Below are 17657 nucleotides of genomic sequence, written 5' to 3'. Positions count from 1 at the left end.
AGTGTTGACCAATCGACAGACGCAAGAGTGCACGTGCACAGGGCGTTTATTGGCTGGGGCAAAGCACAGTCCCGGCACAGGAACCAATAATAAGGTGGAGCGCCCATGTGGACAGATAGTGGGAAACAATATCTGTCAGGGAGGGGGCAGAACAGGGTATCTCCGGCTTTCGGCGTGTCAGCTGTTCCTATGGTTACATGCGGGGGCGGGGTTTCTGGCTGCGTGGGATCTGTTGTTAAGAGTCACCGGGTTCGCACTAGAACATGAAATTGTGGCTGCAGCAGGATGGTATTTATCATTACATTTGCAACGATCGAGAGAAAGGAAATACATATCCTGGAAAATGGAACTCAGTATTGTTTCCTTTTGAAACTTGGGGGCGGGTCACATCCGAACTTTAATGGACAACCAGGAATTTACCAACCTCCAAGTCCCCGAGCCCCACCTCTCCTGGGTTTCAGAATTCCTAGCATAGGTAAGCGCCAAAGAAAGCTGAAGCTTATGCTTTTAAACCTGATTCCCCTAAGGAGTACTCCCAGGCTGTGGAGCCTCTTTTTAGGCCGGGAATGACTAGAACTCTTATTCTTCCTGTTCTGAAAAAGATCATGAATCAGGTTGTTTTGAAACAGTATCTACCACCTATGTTGCTGTAAATGATTTTTTTTTTTTTTTGCGGCTGAATACTATTCCATTTGATCACTGTGAATTATACATATGTTTCAAATTATTATACTGGGCCCTATAAAGATGTACAAATATGTCAGAGAGAGAGAGAGAGAGAGAGAGAGAGAGAGAGAGAGAGAGAGAGAGAGAGAGAAACAAGCATGCATCACCTAAGTTTTGCCCCACCCAAAAGTATTTCCTGACCTCGGTATAATAGTCCATGAAATTTCCAGATTCCTTGATGACTTGCTCCCCCCACGCCCATAGCTTTTCTTGTCTATAATCTGTTTCAGTTTCATCTTTAATCTTCCATTCCTTTTCTCTTCTAAATTTCTATTCCCATCTAGCATCTGGCCATCTGGCTAGCATTCTCTAACCTTTTAAATAATCTCTTTATAAAAATTCCAAGTTTGTGAACTGTTATGGATTGATTCATCACAAATAGAGATTTAAATAGCTTTCTGATGTAGATTATTTTTTTAAAATCCCAAAGTAAACATTGTTCTGATGCCCTCTTTTAAGTTTGGATTATTAATGTGTGATTTAATAAGGTTGTAGGAGTTCAGAGTTTCCTTATCACCTCTCAAAAAATGGTTACTGCCAAAAATCCAGCTCGGCCTAAAGTTCTGAAATAGCTTTTTTTTTTTTCTCTTACTATTTTGTCTTGTCTAGCCCCCAACATTCTCCTTGCCCTGCTTCTAGTTCTTCATAACACAATCAGATTGTATATGTTTATTTACATATTGTCAGTCACTCCCACTTGAAACACAGAACTTGTTGATTTTTAAATCTCTAGTATCTAACACAGTGCTCAGTATATAATAAAAGCTCATTAAATGTATGTAGACTCATTGATAAATTCCAACCCATGAAGTATTATTGGTTCTTTTAAATAATGTTCTGCCTCTTACTATACTTTCTTGTCTCTATGCAGCTGTTCTCCAACCCTCTCCCGTCAGTATTAACTGGCAGGAAAAGTAGGACAATGACCCTAACAGAATGATGAAATGACAGCACTGCAGACATGGCATTCTGTGCCGAGAAAGACCTGGCTCTCTTTGTTCATTTGTCAGTTCATATGTTTGACTATAGGCAGTAGAAGGTGTCACCAACAATGCTTTAACAATATATTTCTTGTTTACTTGACAGGAAGTTCAGTGGTAACTTCTTGTTGCCTTGTGGTAACCTGGTTGCCTTGAGTTGGACAACCAAGTTTAGAACCATATATGCTTTAAAAAATCTTTTCTCCTGTGCCATAGCCCGATGCTCTTCCAGTGGCAATGGTTACCATAGCTCTAATTAGCTCTTCTTCTCACAGAAGTTGAAATATATAGAGAGTGTCTGCAACAACAACAACAGCAGCAAAGAGGATACTCAGAAAATATATTTATTTCCTGGATGCTCTGACTTCATACATGTCATTGGTCCAAATTGAGTCACATGTGTACCTGTAGGTCATTAAATGGCAAAAAAAAGTGAGATATTTATGATTTTCTGACTCCATGATTCTTTTCTGGGGGTTGTTAGTATCAGAATTCTGTTAATAAGGAAGAGGGGAAGATAGTTTTTGAGTAGTATGTACCTGAAGCGGTTTGAATAGTTAAATGCATCTGATCAAATTTGCTGTAGAGCAGACCTGCTTCAGATAGGCATTTAAAAGAGTAGTTAAACAGACTAAAAGTATTTTACAACTAGAGAGAAGGTAAATTACATGGTGACTCATCTCAATCAAAACATTCCATTTTTATGTGTATTTATGTTATAAGTTAAGCTAGCATTGATATAGGAGCATATAGGAGGGTTTTTTTTTTTAATGCAAAATGAAATCTTTGGTGGTTTTATTGATGTACTTAGACCACTTATATAGAATGTAATTTTGTTAAGGTTGGTATACTGATCAGAATGTTTGGGTTGAAATCCTAATTCCCAAGAAATGGCACTAGGAAGTGAGGACTTTGGAGGTGATTAGCTCATGAGTGAGTGGAATTACGCCCTAATAAAATGGCCCCAGAGAAATCTCTTGCCCTTTCCATCATGTGAAGACACAGAAGCCATCATATATGAGGAGATGAACTCTTACCAGATACTAAATCTTCTGGTACCTTGATCCTGGACTTTTCATTTTCTAGAGCTGTGAGAAAAAAAAATATGGTTTATAAGCCATGCTATTTATGGTATTTTGTTATAAAATCCCAGTTGGACTAAGACAATTGGTTTTTATGTGGATCATTTTCATATTTGATTTGATTATGACTTCATTTAAGTATGTGTTTCTCTGTTCTCCCCTTTTTTTTTTTTTTCTTTCTATCTGAAATGTCCTGCAAGGATCATGTATTGGAGTCTTGGTCCCCAGTATAGCAATGTTCTGAGGAGTTTTGAGGAAGTGATTGGATCACCAAGGCTCAGCCCTCACAGAGGGATTAATCTATTGATAGGTCCATAATTTGATCACATTATTGGGAAATGGTAGAAACTGTAGGAAGTGGGTTCTTGGGGGTGTGCCCTGGAAGGGCTTATCTTGTCCGACTTCTTTCTTTGTTCTCTCTTTCCTTCTGTTACCCAGCTACTCTGAGGTGATCTGCTTTGCTCCACCATGCTATTCCACCATGATGTTCTGCCTCAAATAGGCCCCAAAACAATGGAGTCAGCCAACCATGAATTGAAGTCTGTGAAATTGTAAGCTAAAATAAACCTTTCCTTCTCTAAGTTGATTTTCTCAGGATTCTGTTCCAGTGATGAAAAGATAACACCTTTATTTTGACTACCTGTAAATCTTTTAGTAATCAGCTTGTTTATACCTAATTTTTTGACCATAATTCTCTATATATTTAGCAGTTAATCTAGGTAATATTATTTCCAATCTATATTTTTAGCAGTTAATCTAGGTAATACTATTTCCAATCTACCTTATAATTGACCTGTGTGTTGTGTTCACATACATTGAAAATTATACCAGATACTTTTTATATTTTTGCTTTTGAGAGTTATTTATATTTGTAAAAACTCAAGAGATAGTTTATTATGATTGTTGGAATATTTATTATTTCTGTGCTCTTTCTTTTTTCCTGAAATTTAAGGTTCCCTCATGACAACATTTCAGTTTGAAGAATTCCAGTTAGTATTTATTTTAGAGAAGGCCTTGTAGCAATGAATTCTGCTAGTTTTCCTTCATCTGAGGTTTTTGTTTTTTTCTTTTGCCCTCACTATTGATGGATATTTTTACTGGATATAGAATTTTGGGTTGTAAGTTCTTTATGGGTATAATCCCACCATCTTCTGAGAACCTGGATTTCTGGTAAGAAATCAGCAATCCTTCAGATTCTTGTTCCCTTCTTTCTGATGAGTCATTTTTTCTGACTGTTTTTCTTCATCTTTCGTTTTCAGTAGTTTGATTATATTATAAGTGAGTTTGATTTTCTTTGAATTTATACTTTTCAGGGGGTTTCTTTCTGTTCTTATGGATGTAAATATATGTCTTTTATCAAATTTGTGTTTTCTGCAATTATTTCTTCAAATTTTTCTTTCTGTACTAACATTTTTCTCCCCTTTTTTTAGAACTTCAATACTAGAAGGCTAGATCTGTTAAATTTTGCCCCATACATCCCTGAGATTGATTTTTTTCCCCAATTTTTATTCTCTTCATTTTAGAGGTTGAATAAATACTGTTTCAAGTTCATCAACACATTTCTATTCTCCTTGAGACCATTGAATGAATTTTTAATTTCAGATATTATTTTTCAGTTCTAAAAGAATCAGTTTCAATAGTTCCTGTTTCCTTTCTAATGACATTGATCTTTCCATTTATTTTCATAATGTATATTTTTATCCATTGAGCATGATTATAATAATTGTTTAAAGGTCTTTCTAAGAATTTTAGTACATCAGTTATTTCAGGTTGACATCTATTGTTTTTTTCCTCTTTGGAATTTGTCATGTGTGCTGGCTTTTTTTTTTTCTTTCTTTCTTTTTTTTTTTTTTTTGATTTGGTCTTGTTTTTGTATGTTGAGTGATCTTAGATTTTTTTCCCGGACATTTTGAATCAGATGATTAGCTGGATCCTGTTAAAATCCTTTAGAAAACACCCTCTCTTTTACTTTCACAGGCAGTGGTCTTGGACATATTCAGACTGCAGGTTCTGCCCTTCTGTGGGCAGGGTTCCAATATCAGCTTAGTTCTCAATGCCTTTGCTCTCCTGCTGTGAGTCTGTCTCCACATGAGCAGCTCAGAGGAGTCTGGGACTGATGTCACTTCACACATAGAGTTATGAAATCTCTTTCATTACTTCACTCTCCATTGTTTCCCCCACTCCCTGTGGCACCCAGGATCCCTTTTTTCTAATCCCCTAGACACAAATTTGGTGTTTCTCTTTAGAGGAAGATGCTGCTGAATAGTTTTATGCAATCAGACAAAGCAGTGAAGGGAAAGAGGGGATTCCTCTTTCACTTCAGATTATAGGGTCTTCTTTTCCCACTTCCTCTAACAAGAAAGGTAAGTTTTCTCTTTGTGAAAAAGTTTCTCTCTCTCTCTCTCTCTCTCTCTCTCTCTCTCTCTCTCTCATCGGAAGCTAATATAGCCCAGAACTGAGGCCATTCTCAAAGTATGAATAAATAAATGGGTATAAGAGATGAATCTTTCTCCCCGAAGAATTCCAAATAATTTATATAGATTCTTCTCCCACTCAGCTTGATATGTATTAGACTTAGTGATTTTCTTTCGGCCCAGTGAACACTATTTTAGCCAGGTGATGAAAGTTAGGATCACTAGTGATAAGTTATGTTGATAGTGTGTTCCTCTTATATGATATTATGAAAAGGACTCATTGCCTCTTTAATATTCTTCCTTAAAATCCATAAGTCTAGTAGAAGCACGAGGAAAAATTAGGCAATCCCAATATGAGGGATATTTTTAAAAATATTCATCTAACACTCCTCCAAACTCTCAAGGCCACAGGAAACAAGGGAAGACTGAGGAAGGGTCATAGACCAGAGAAGTTTAAGGAGGCATGATGACAACTTGCAGTGTGTTATCCTGGATTGGATCCTAGAACAGAGAAAGGACTTCAGTGGAAAAACCATTGAATCCAAATAAAGCCTGGAGTTTAGTTAATAACAATGTAAAAATACAAGTTTCTTGGTTTTCTCAAATGGACCTGGTAATGTTAACAGTGGGTGTGAGGAACATTAGAATCTCCATCCTATTTTTGCAGCTTTTCTGTAAATACAGATATTTTCCACAGTAAGCTTTTATTGAAAAAACAAACAAGCAAGCAAACATGGATTGTCCTTATTCTCTCTTGCTTTCATGTGCCTCTTTTTCCTGGTTTTCTGGCTGAAGGATATTTCTCTCTGAGTTTCTGCTGTTTGTGCCCTTGCATGGTCCCACAGTGGGAACACCCTTCATTCAAAGCCAGGAAATAAAAGAGGCAAAAACCTTCCATAAAACTTAATCTTGTTATAGCTTGGTCTTCAGTTTTTGATTTTGCCCCCCAAACCACCTCCTATTGCCAGTGCTCAGATCATTTATTTTATTATTATCATCTTCAGAGATTTGTTTTTGATCTTTGGAAGAGATAGGATTCAATGTTCTATTCCATATTGCCCAATACCAGAAGTCCTAATTTCTCTACCTTCATCCTCAGGTCTTACAGATGTAGTTGGATTGCTGCATAACCATCAACACTCAGTCATTATCTCTTTGTATAGTGCAAGCATTCATCTTATTATTGCCTAAGAATTTTTAGCTTGTAAATTTGATATCTGCTTGTGCATACCTAGATCTTAACTAGGGCACTGAACCTATGTTTTTGCTGATGTTTGAAATTCTTTTATGGCCCAAATTTCTGTTTCACAATTGGAGGTAAAATTTTACAAGGCAAATACCTCTAGAAAGGAGAACAAGGACTAACCTTTATGAAACACCTACTAAACTTCAGTCCAGATGTTCAACATATACAATCACATTCAAACTGACAGAAACCCTGTGGAGGTGCATCTTGGGATAGAATGCCAAGATGATTGATAAGGAGCCTAAGGTTCAGACAGATGGGCTGTGTGCCATGTTTCACATTCACAGGTAGGATAAGTTGTAGAGCCAAGATCAAACCCAACTTTTTCACTGCTCTTGCCTCAAGGATAAAGGGGTTAGAAGAAGGAAGGGAAAATATGAAAGAAGGAAGAGGAAGGGAAAAGCTAAACTTATTTTAATAAATAGAATGAAGAGACAGTAACAAATCTCCCTGTACATTCTTTTTCATAGTGTCCTGTATGTGCATTATTTACACTGAGGTGCTGCTCTCTGTGTTAATCATATTCTGGATCACCCTGTGCATCTGTATGCCTAAATATGCCATCCACTGTCTTCCAAAAATGATCTGTGGCAGCTGAGGAGGAAACAACTGAAATAAGCATTTTTACTTGGAGGAAAGTTTGAAAGGAGAAGGATCATGGGGAAGGAGCAACTAAGTAACCAGTGCAACCCCCATAGCCAAAATACAGGTGATAATTTTTGTTTGATTCCCCATTTGATGGGAAGACAGAAGTTAATCTATTCTGAGTAGTAGAAAGGGTCCTGCCTTCTTATTTCATGGTTTACACATGCATAATGTAGTTGTATTGTGATTACAAAAGAATGAGCAGAGAGAGGGAAGAGTTCCCATGAATGAACTAATCGTACATTACATTGCCATTACTAAAACTGTACAAGCAAACACGAAATCAAGACATGCAAGGTAAGTAACAATTAAGGGTCTAAAATAAATATAATTACATCTATATTGAAAGCAGAATCCATGAGAAAAGTTAATCTCTGACCAAACCTTATTTGTTCTACATGATTGCCCTTTAATATCCCTTTCCCTTCATGAGGGTCTGCTCCAATTGAAATTGCCATGTAATAACTGACTCTATTATTGATTTCGCAGAACACCTTCTTGCAAGTATATGTTGCCTGACAAAGAATTCTAATTGAATTATGGAAAAAAATTATCATGAAACTTGTGGAGGCTATAATGGCTTTAAAAAGTCATTTTATGAACTGAGGTCCAAAGAATGAAGACATTCTATTCCAATGGATAGACTCAAGGACAAGAGCCAATGAGCATGTGAGTATGGGTGAGTCCTATGCCTGTGGTTCGGTACCATTCAGACCCTTCCACCACCAGCTCCCTTTCCCCCTGTTCTGAAGCAATATCTGCCATCCACCATTCCCAAATTAGTAATGCATTGGTAAATGCATGTGCATTTAGGAATATATAGGTATCTATTTTTCTATGTTACATAATCTTATATAGTTTTATGCATTTGTCTTATACATACACTGATAATCATATATTACTTGTGGGGTTGTAAACTATGTTCTCCTTTACTTCATACTTCCTATTAATACAAAAAAATCTGTCTCATAGTGGCAGGATTCTATTGTCTGACCACATCATTATTTGTGTAATCATAGCCTCACTGATAGGCATTTAGGTTATTTTAGATTTAGATCCATGAATAGTAATAACATTTAATATCCTTTAAAGGCTATGCCATTTTTAGTGTAAATGGATATAACAAAACTTTTCTTCAAAAAGATTATATCCTTACTAACAGTGCGTGAGATCACTTTAAAATTTCCAATGTTGTGCCTGAATTAGTCAAGGAAATAAGTAAAAGATGGTATTTCATTGTGATTTAAATTTACCTTTTTAGGAATAGGAGGGATTATGAGTGAAGCTGAGCATATTTTCATATGATATATATTTTTTGAAATGGGAACTCATAATTGTTGCTTTTTTCCTTTTTTCTTTTTAAATTGACTTACAGATCTTTTTACAGTGTTCTAGGTATTGAAATTTGGTGTCATATATTATAAATATTTTGCCATATTATACATTTTTGTTTTTTTATCCTAGAGATGCTTTTAATTTAAATTGAATTAAATATAAATTTATTTAATATAAACATTTATTAATCATTTACATTTCAGCTTTATTTTCTAGAAAATCGTAAGAAAGCTTCCCCTTCCCACAATAACACTTTCCCTATATTTTGTTCTAATACTTGTGATTTTTTAAGCCTTCAACTCTTTAATAATCTGAGCAACTTGTGAAGAAAATATTTAATGATCTCCCCCAAATTGCTAATTCCTGCAATATAATTTATTGAATAATTTTCCTTTACCCATTGAATGAAACATTAATTTTTATTATGTGATAAGTTGATACAGATCTGTCAGTGTGTTTTTTGTTTTGTTTTGTTTTGGTACTGAGGATTGAATTCAGGGGCAATTTGCCACTGAGATATATTCCAAACCCTTTTTTTATTTTTTATTTTGAGACAGGGTCTTACTGAGCTAAGTTGCTGAGGCTGGCCTTGAACTTGCAATCTTCATACCTCAGTCGTCCAAGCCACTGGAATTACAGGCATGCACCATCACACCTGGCTTATCAGTGTGTTTTAAAATTATTTTATACTGATATATTCTCTATTCCTGAACCAAAACAACATTTGTGTTTATTTCAGCTTTTTCTATAGTATATTCTGATAACTAGGAGGGCAAATGTTACCGCATCTCTGATCTTTAAACATTTTATTTCTTCCAGACAAATTTTAGGACTATCTTGTCAGGTTTTAATCAAAAATTTTGTTGTTTGATTGAAATAGCATTAGAAAATCACTGAATTTATCTATTACATTGTGAAGAATGAATATTTTTAAATATTGAATTTTTTTCCATCCAGGCACTTATATATATATTCTTCAATAGAATTTTTATCTCTTTCTTAATGTAAGTCACACATTTCTGATAAAGTTTATTTTATAACTTTCCCCCATTATTTTGAGTTGAATGGGAATTTTTTCATAGACATTTTTGAATTGATTATTGCTATGCAGAGGAGAAACATTGCCTTTTGCATCTGAATCCTGTCCTTGGCCCTTGGTGGACTCCATCTATTAGAATACAGGGCTTGGATATAAAGCTTCCTAAGGTTTTCTTTGTGGGTCAAGTAGATCATAGGCTCATGGGGAAAATAAGATATCAAAGTGTTAAAATGACACATTCACCCACAGCTTGTAATTATAATGTCCCTGTGTCTTTGAACCCTTGGGCTAGACAGAGAAGCCTGTGTTACATATACGATGATGGAATGGTTGGCCTTTTGCATCAGCTACAGGGCTGCACGTCACTGTTGAGTGGAGTTTATTGTGTGAAGTTCATCGTTAGGTGGAGAGAAGGTCTCCGCTGCAGATGAAGGGCACAGAGTCAGTGAAAAGAACAGGAGTTTCAGTTCCTAGGTTTAAACCTTACTTCCAACACTTGCTGTGTGAGTCTGAGGAAGAGATTTTCACTAGGACTCAGATGCTAATGCTTTTCTCATTGTGTGTCTATCATGTTAAACGGAATATGGCATGGAAGATGTCTCTGATACAGTAAGTGTCCATTACATGGAGGCCTTTGCTGTTGTTGGGAAGAGGATGTTGGTGGAGGTGGACTTTGTGTCTGACAGGCTGGTTTTGAAGTTCTAGCTCTGCCATTTCCTAATGCTATTTGGACTCTTCAAGCTACTTGTACTCTTCAAGCCTCAATTTCCTCAAGGTTGGACTGAAGATAATTTAAGGATTAAGTGAGAATGTGAACATGCATGCTTCACAAATTATGATATTTCATGTAACTGGCTGGTGGTCATGTTATTTCTGGAAATCTCCCTTCTTTCTGTAGACAAAAAAATATATGTTCTCATTGAGATATAAAGAAGATGTGTCTCTCATTGAAACCACATTTTTAAATCAAAATATATAAAGTGAGCTTCAGGTATCATTTATGTTTCATAAAAAAAACATCTCATGGGCTAGGGATATAGCTCAGTTGGAAGAGTGCCTGCCTGGCATGCACAAGGCCCTGGGTTCAATCCCCAGCACCACAAAAAACAAACAAAAAACAAAAAACATTTCAGGATTTTAGTTACTTGATTTGTATGTGTTTTAAAGATGTTCTCCTACTATTTTCCAGGTAATTATCCAGGCCATTCTTTCAAAACCAAGTTTTGTCATGAAACTGAGTACCATAGAATTCTGCTTTTCTGAGACATGATGAGACTTCTTGCTTCAAGCAATGGTATCATAGATTACTTAGGAAAAGTGAGAGCATTGCCGTAATGTTGGGTCCAATATTCTTCTGCTTTCTAGCTGGGTAGAAATCATCTTTTTTATTTATTCATTGAATTTAGGCATAGCAGGGAGGCACTTGAAAAATTGTTAATGATTAAAATTACTTATCATAAATTTGAATCTGAGGGATACCTTCTTTAAAATTGGACACACTGGGCTGTACTGTAAGAAGAAACATTTTATTGAAGCAATTTTATTGCCAACACACTTTTTTCAAAGTATCATATCCAAATGCAGATGGGTTTTTCAACCAAGAAGTGGCTGATCTGAACATTCTAGAAGACAGACATTAACCATTCACCAAACTGTGCCAACCATCCTTGAAAAAAAGCACATTTCATAAAGAAGCCATTAAATGTAATTAACTGTTTTCTGAACCCAGCTTTAAGACTTCCAGTTAAACAATTTGTTGAATTTGTTGCCATATCTATGAACTTTAAATCTATTGCTCAGTGATTTTCAAAGAAGTAAGTTCTTTAAAGGCTAACTGGAAAAATGCCTGTGGAAACAGGGTGCACACACAGATCAGAGGTGGAGTTATCAGCAGGCATACTTGTGATATTAATCCCAATTTACTTAATATCAGGTGACTCACCTGAAGTGTCTGATCACAAGAGATGAATGGTATTGTGAGAGAGTCAGTGGGCATTTCTCCAACCTGCTCATGAAGGACCTTTGTCCATGTTGGAGGGAAGCAGAGGCAAAGTTCACAGCTTATCCACAGGTGTTAGTTACAACTGGGGTCTATTATTCTTTGTCCAGGGTTTATGGTTAAACCAGGTTTGTGCCTGAGTAAAAAAATATACAAATACAAGATGTGCCACATTCTCATTTCCCAGGCTTGTCTTGCCAGCTTCTCAGCCAGAGGAGGTACCTAGGAGGAAGGAGAAGGGGAAGGCAGAACTATGATATTGCTTAGGCGATCTCAAACTGGGCTGTACTTTACCTGGGGAAATTTTAAAATACAGATGCTTGGGGTTTCCAGATAATTCCAGTGTACACTGTGAGTGAAGAAAATGGCTTTGGACACTCATCATCCAAAAGATGAGTTAGTTTTCAACTTCTTAAATGCAATCTGGTAACCCTTGTTTATTTAGAAACAATGGTAGGGTCACGTTTAAAGTTGTAGTTTCAAAGAAATAAATATGCAGGAGAGGTGCCAGGTGTGAGTTATTAACTTGTGATCTATGAAATAATTTGCCAGGTTTTGAGGATATGTGAATTGGGACGGGGTGAGGAGGAAAAAAGGTTCATCCCTTTCAAAGATAATGGAAGGAAGCCACAAGGAGCAAATCTTTTAGGAATCCACTGAATGAACATCAATCTGTACAAATTTATGCCTACACTAAGGCACACACTCAGTTTTTAAGAAAGAACATCTCTAAGTCATGGAGGGGTAGCCCTGAGTGTTTCCTCAAACCTGTATCTTTTCCTGTGCCTGCACCTTGTACTTCCTCTAGTCAACAGTTCCTGGTTCCCGGGGGACTAGAGCAGCTCCCACCTACCATTCTGACTTAAAGAAAGTCACCTTTCCTTGTGCACCTTAGCACAGTGGAATGTGTTTGATCTTCTCTAAAGCATAAATTAGGAAGTAAAACTAATACAATCGCAAACAATGAAGGAAACAATGACAAAACAGGTCATGGGAGTTAAGGGTGACATGCAGTGTCTTCATCCAGTGCTCATACTCTGAGTTTCTCTTTCACTTCCCAGATAGCTTGTCTGCTTTCCTCTCTTCCAGCCCTCCATCTTCTCTGGCTAAGATGGTCTTAGTTTTGGTGACCTGGGGATTTTCTCATGAATCAAAAGACTCTGGCTGACTCTTAAGAAACGCTTACTATTATTTCTTCATACCTTCAGCACCAATTTTTAATCCCTTAAAAGGGATTAAAACCATGATTGGTGAATAGGTCTGGACTCTGATGTTAAATGCCACCAATGGATAAGAGCATCCTCATAAAATTTCTTAAATTGAAATGTGCAAATGAGCCTCTTGTTCAAATGCACAATGATATCCTCTGAGAAGCACCATGACCAGTGGGGTCCTAGAGCATTCTGTTGAGAATGACTAATGCTGGCAGTCAAAAACAGTGCTGGGATCCTTCAGTATATCTGCCATATGGGGCAGGGAAGGGGCTGTACAGTTCTGATGTCATGTATTTGACAAATCGGATGATGTTTTCTTTTTTAGTTTATCAGAGCCATTGCCTTCTGGAGCATTTGGTAGCTATGGCCAGATGTACCATTGTGGTGGGTTATTTTCCATTTTCTTTGTCAATTTTATTTATTCCTTCAGCTCAGAGAGGGAGACGGTCTTATCCCTACAAATAAGGAATGGTTCCCATCACACACTGCCTTCAACCCACTGTAGAACCAGTCATATCAGCACAGTGCAAGCTCACTCCCTTCTGCTGACAGATTGGGTTTGGAGAGTTAACAATTTGCAAGCCAGATCTCTGTTCTGTTTGATGGGAATCAGTCTTTGGTCCTTCTTGCTATTTTGTTTCCTGCCCCAGTCCAGGCTCAGCTCTAGTGCACCACTGAAACTGGAACCCAGTCCTGCAATAGAGGCAAGTTCTCACTTCTCTTCTTCTGAGTTCAGACTCTACTTCTGATACTCCTGGTCCAACATAGATGGATTTGTGAAAGTCTGATGCTGACAGCATCCAGTGCTGACCTTTGTTCTGAGCCATATTATGTTTCCCCACCTTCTCACTGCTGCCTTTGGACATTGATGCCAGTCCCACATGGGCCAACATTAGCCCCTTGCTGTGACTTGATGAGTTAGGTGTCCCTGAGTCTTGTAGTTCATCCCTAGAAGGTGCTGGCATGTTAAATAATTCCTAGGTGTGGTGATGTTAATATTAGTAATTGTAATAATAAAAGCAGTAACAGTGACCATTTATTGAACAAATTTGATGTTCTAAGCTCTACACTAAGTGAATTACATATATTGTTAAATTTAATTCTCAGAAGAACCCTATGAAGTAATTTCCATTTTGGGCACAATTTTATTAGTGGGAAAACTGAGGCCCCAGAAGAATTAAGACACTTGTCTAACATCTCTCAGTAATAAGTGGATCTTAGATTGGAACTCAGTTTTTGGATTAAAGGTCTGCGCCCATAACCACATGGTGCACTGTCTCTACTGCCAGGTGCCCGAGTCTGTCCCTGATTGACAGCTGCTAGAACTCTAAAGAAAGGAAATACTAATGATCTTCTTTTAGAAACTGCTGAAACGTCAGCTAGTTAAATATCTTTGGGAGGCATCTGATCATGTTGCATTTGTATGTACTCTCAGTTCTTCATAATCAAAGCTCTCAAAAGTTCATGGGCACTCTTTCTGCATAGAGATGACTGCTCACGGTTTAAATACCTGGGAAGGGAGCTGATACCTTCTGTCATCCCCAATTGATGTTGTGTATTAGTGAGGAAACATGACCAGCAGAAAGTGAAATTCATTAAGTATTTCATGCCTGCAGTGATTATAAAACTCAACTGCAATAAATGAGCCAATAGAACAGTGGTATGAAGCTGCCATATGTCAGTGGAAAGCAGAAAGCAGGAGATGGTTGCTTTCCAAGCTTAAATATGAATACTTGGTCCAATCGCCAAAATCTTTGGCCTCTATTGGCATATGATAGCCCTGGCATACAGCAGCGCTGCCACATGGAAATGCTGCTAGACAGTTCAGCCTTTGCAGAGAATAACATTTTGGGCTATTACATTAATTGCTATTGCTTTGCATTTATATTACTTTTTGTACTCAGGAAAGTTTAAGTAATTTTAAAAGGTAATTTTAAAAATTCCAGTGATGTTCTGAGGGATCTCTGAGTGCTTTGTCTGTGGTATCTTCTGATTCATAGTTCTTAGAAAAGGGGTATCAGTGCTTATTAGGAACATGCCCTAAGGTAACAATGCAGTCACATGCTCAGGTCTCGTGGTACTAAGGCATAGGTTACCACGATTGTGGTAGGGAATGCAGGCTTCTTTAATAATATGCAACAGAAATGAGTCTAGCTAACTCAATTAGAAAAGAAATGCATTCATTGGAAAGCATGTGGTAGTTTAAAAAAGGAAAAGAAAAGCTGACTTACCAGACAGAACAGGAGTGGGGAAACTCCAGAAATCTTGGCATCAAGAACAAATGTTCCACATTTTCCCACTGGTCATTATCAGACTGAAATCATTAATGTTCCCCCCTTATGTATCTTTCAGGGTATACTCCCAGTGACCCACTTCCTCCAGCCATAAGATGACACCTGACTATAGTTTCTCTCCAGTCCATTCAAACTAGGATAGACTGAATAGATTACAGCTCTCTTAATCAAGTTGTTTCACCTTTGAACATTCCTGCATTAATACAGTAGCTTTTGGGGGACACCTAATATCCAAACCATAACAGTGGCTTAAAACAAAAATCAACATTTCTATTTCCCATTTTCTGAAGATCAGGAATCTCATTGTGGCTTAGCTAGGACCTTCTGGCTTGGGGGTCTCTCATAAGGTTTCAGGCAAGGCATTGGTCTTTGCTGTAATCATCTGAGGTAGAAGGATGCACTTTCAAGGTGACAGTCTCACCTGATTGTTGGGTTGGTAGTTGACTGGAGGCCTCAGTTATTCCTCATGAAGGCCTCTCTCCACAGGCTGCTTAAGTATCTTGCCAACAGGATGGCTGACTCATGCCTAGTAAGCCACCTAAGAAAGAAAATCAAAAGTGGCAATGCCTCAGAAGACTCATACCTTCACTGTGCCATATTCTCTATTAGAAATGAGTCACACATTTGTCCTGCATTTAAAAGAAATGGAATTAGCTCTATTTTTTGAAAGGAAGAATGTGAAAGAATTTTCAGATTCATTTTAAAACTACCACAAAGTGCCAGCCTGTAATCAGTCTTCCACCTGACTATTAATTAATGAAAAAGAATGGTTACCACTAAAGGAAGGTTAGCACTGGTTTCTCCTAAGTGATGACAACTGAGCTGGGGTTTAAAAGCTCCATAGGAGGTTCTGTAGTACTCAATGGCATTTCATTTGAAGGGCTTTAAATATGCAAAGCCTTGAAAGTGCGAACCAGCATGGCATATTGCAGAAATTGTAAGTGCTTAGTTTGGAATTCCTAGAATCTGAGATATAAGGAAACACTGGTGGAAAACCAGACTGAGGAAAAGGGCCAACCATCAAAAGCTTAACACGTAGTGTGATCACCCATCTTAGTTTTTCAGGACAGTCCTTGTTAATGCATGCTATCTTGGTTTAATTATTAATAGAGTCCTCTTCCACAGTCACAAAGTCCTGGTTTGGACAATAAATTGTATAGTCAATTTAATTCTGTACCACCACTACTGCATCACCACCACAACAACAAAAAAGAAAAGAAAAAAGAAAGAATGAAAGAAAGAAAGAAAAAAGCAGTGTCCATAGTTTAGTCAATGACTGAATTTTTCACTCTATAATAAAACAATGAAAAATGTACCTATTTTGTATAGAGAATACATTGGAGAAAAAAATCAGAGTCATGGAAATTAATTTCAGTAGGTGATGGTGGTACAAGACTTTTAAAAAGCCTTCTTAATGTGTTTTCCAGAAGATTATGTTTTAATTTTCTTTGGCTTCTTGTTAGAAATGCAAACAATTTTTTAAATGAATGGGAAATTTTCTTTTACTACACAAACTAAGAAGTTTAATAGCATTGGTTTTATTTGAAAAAAGTTGCATGAATTAACTGATAAGAGAGACTAGTCATAGGAGAAATTTCATTACACTTCTTTTTCTAGAAAATATTTAATTATAAAAGTTTGGCTCCTAGTAATGACTCAAACTATACAGAAAAGTTTACAATCAAATTTGTTGTTCAATCCCTTTTGATTTTAATAAACTCCTCTAAGTTAAGTAATGGTCTTTCTATCTATCAACTTATTAAGATATTTGTCATTGTTCATTTTGTGCTACTTTAACAGAATGCCTGAGTCTGGGTAATTTATAATGAAGAAAAATTTATTGACTGACAGTTCTGGAGGATGTAGAGTCCAGGATCAAGGCACTGGCATCTGCTCTGGTGAGGGCCTTCTAAATATGTCTTCATATGGCAGAAAGCAGAAGAGAAAGGAGCAAGAATGAACCCATATATGGGAACCCTTTTTATAATGACATTAATCTATTCATGAAGATTCTGATCCAAACACTTCCCAGCATTATGTTCAACCTACCAACACTGTTGCATTGTGCTTAAGTTTACAACACATTATTTCTGGGGCATATATTCAAGCCATAGTAGATATTATCATTTATTTTATTTATATATTCTATAGTACATTTATAACTTTATTAAGTTTAGACATTTAAATATAGGTTGATTTTTAAAATAAAATGTGAAGGCATAAATTTAATTTTCATGTTTAGTTCAATTATTATTTTGAAATGCCTAACTTTGTTTCCCAAAAAACATGCTTTGTTTTGGAATTTTATTTCTGTACCATTAATATGACCACACATTTCTTTATTTGTGCAAATTTTTAAATTAGTATATATTTATGTTGATTTTCACATTTGATGAAGTAAGTTTCTGTTATTGTCTTGCCAAAAATTCCTTGTTTTCATGCATTTCCCCCCTCCTTTCAAAGATTTTTAAAATTAGGTCCTCAATTTCCAGTTTTTTTTTTTTTTTTTTTTTTTTTTTTTAATTTTTTATTGTGGGTTGTTCAAAACATTACAAATTTCTTGACATATCATATTCCACACTTTGATTCAAGTGGGTTATGAACTCCCACCTTCACCCCATACACAGATTGCAGAATCACATCAGTTACACATCCATTGATTTACAAATTGCCATACTAGTGT

The 17657-nt window shown here is 36.6% G+C and overlaps 1 long non-coding RNA gene across 1 annotated transcript in view; it reads left to right on the top strand.

Annotated features, from left to right (window-relative positions):
- The first annotated feature begins 260 nt into the window (after positions 1 to 260).
- Positions 261 to 17657, top strand: part of LOC114079667 (uncharacterized) — a 91661-nt gene continuing 74264 nt past the window's right edge. Inside the window, exons 1-2 of the long non-coding RNA XR_003580511.3 lie at positions 261 to 475; positions 7583 to 7762. This is a non-coding gene — a long non-coding RNA (uncharacterized lncRNA). The remainder of the gene's footprint in view (positions 476 to 7582; positions 7763 to 17657) is intronic.

This window comes from Marmota flaviventris, chromosome 2, assembly GCF_047511675.1.
Source record: "Marmota flaviventris isolate mMarFla1 chromosome 2, mMarFla1.hap1, whole genome shotgun sequence".
Classification (NCBI taxonomy): domain Eukaryota; kingdom Metazoa; phylum Chordata; class Mammalia; order Rodentia; family Sciuridae; genus Marmota; species Marmota flaviventris.
This window is presented reverse-complemented; position numbering and strand designations above follow the sequence as displayed.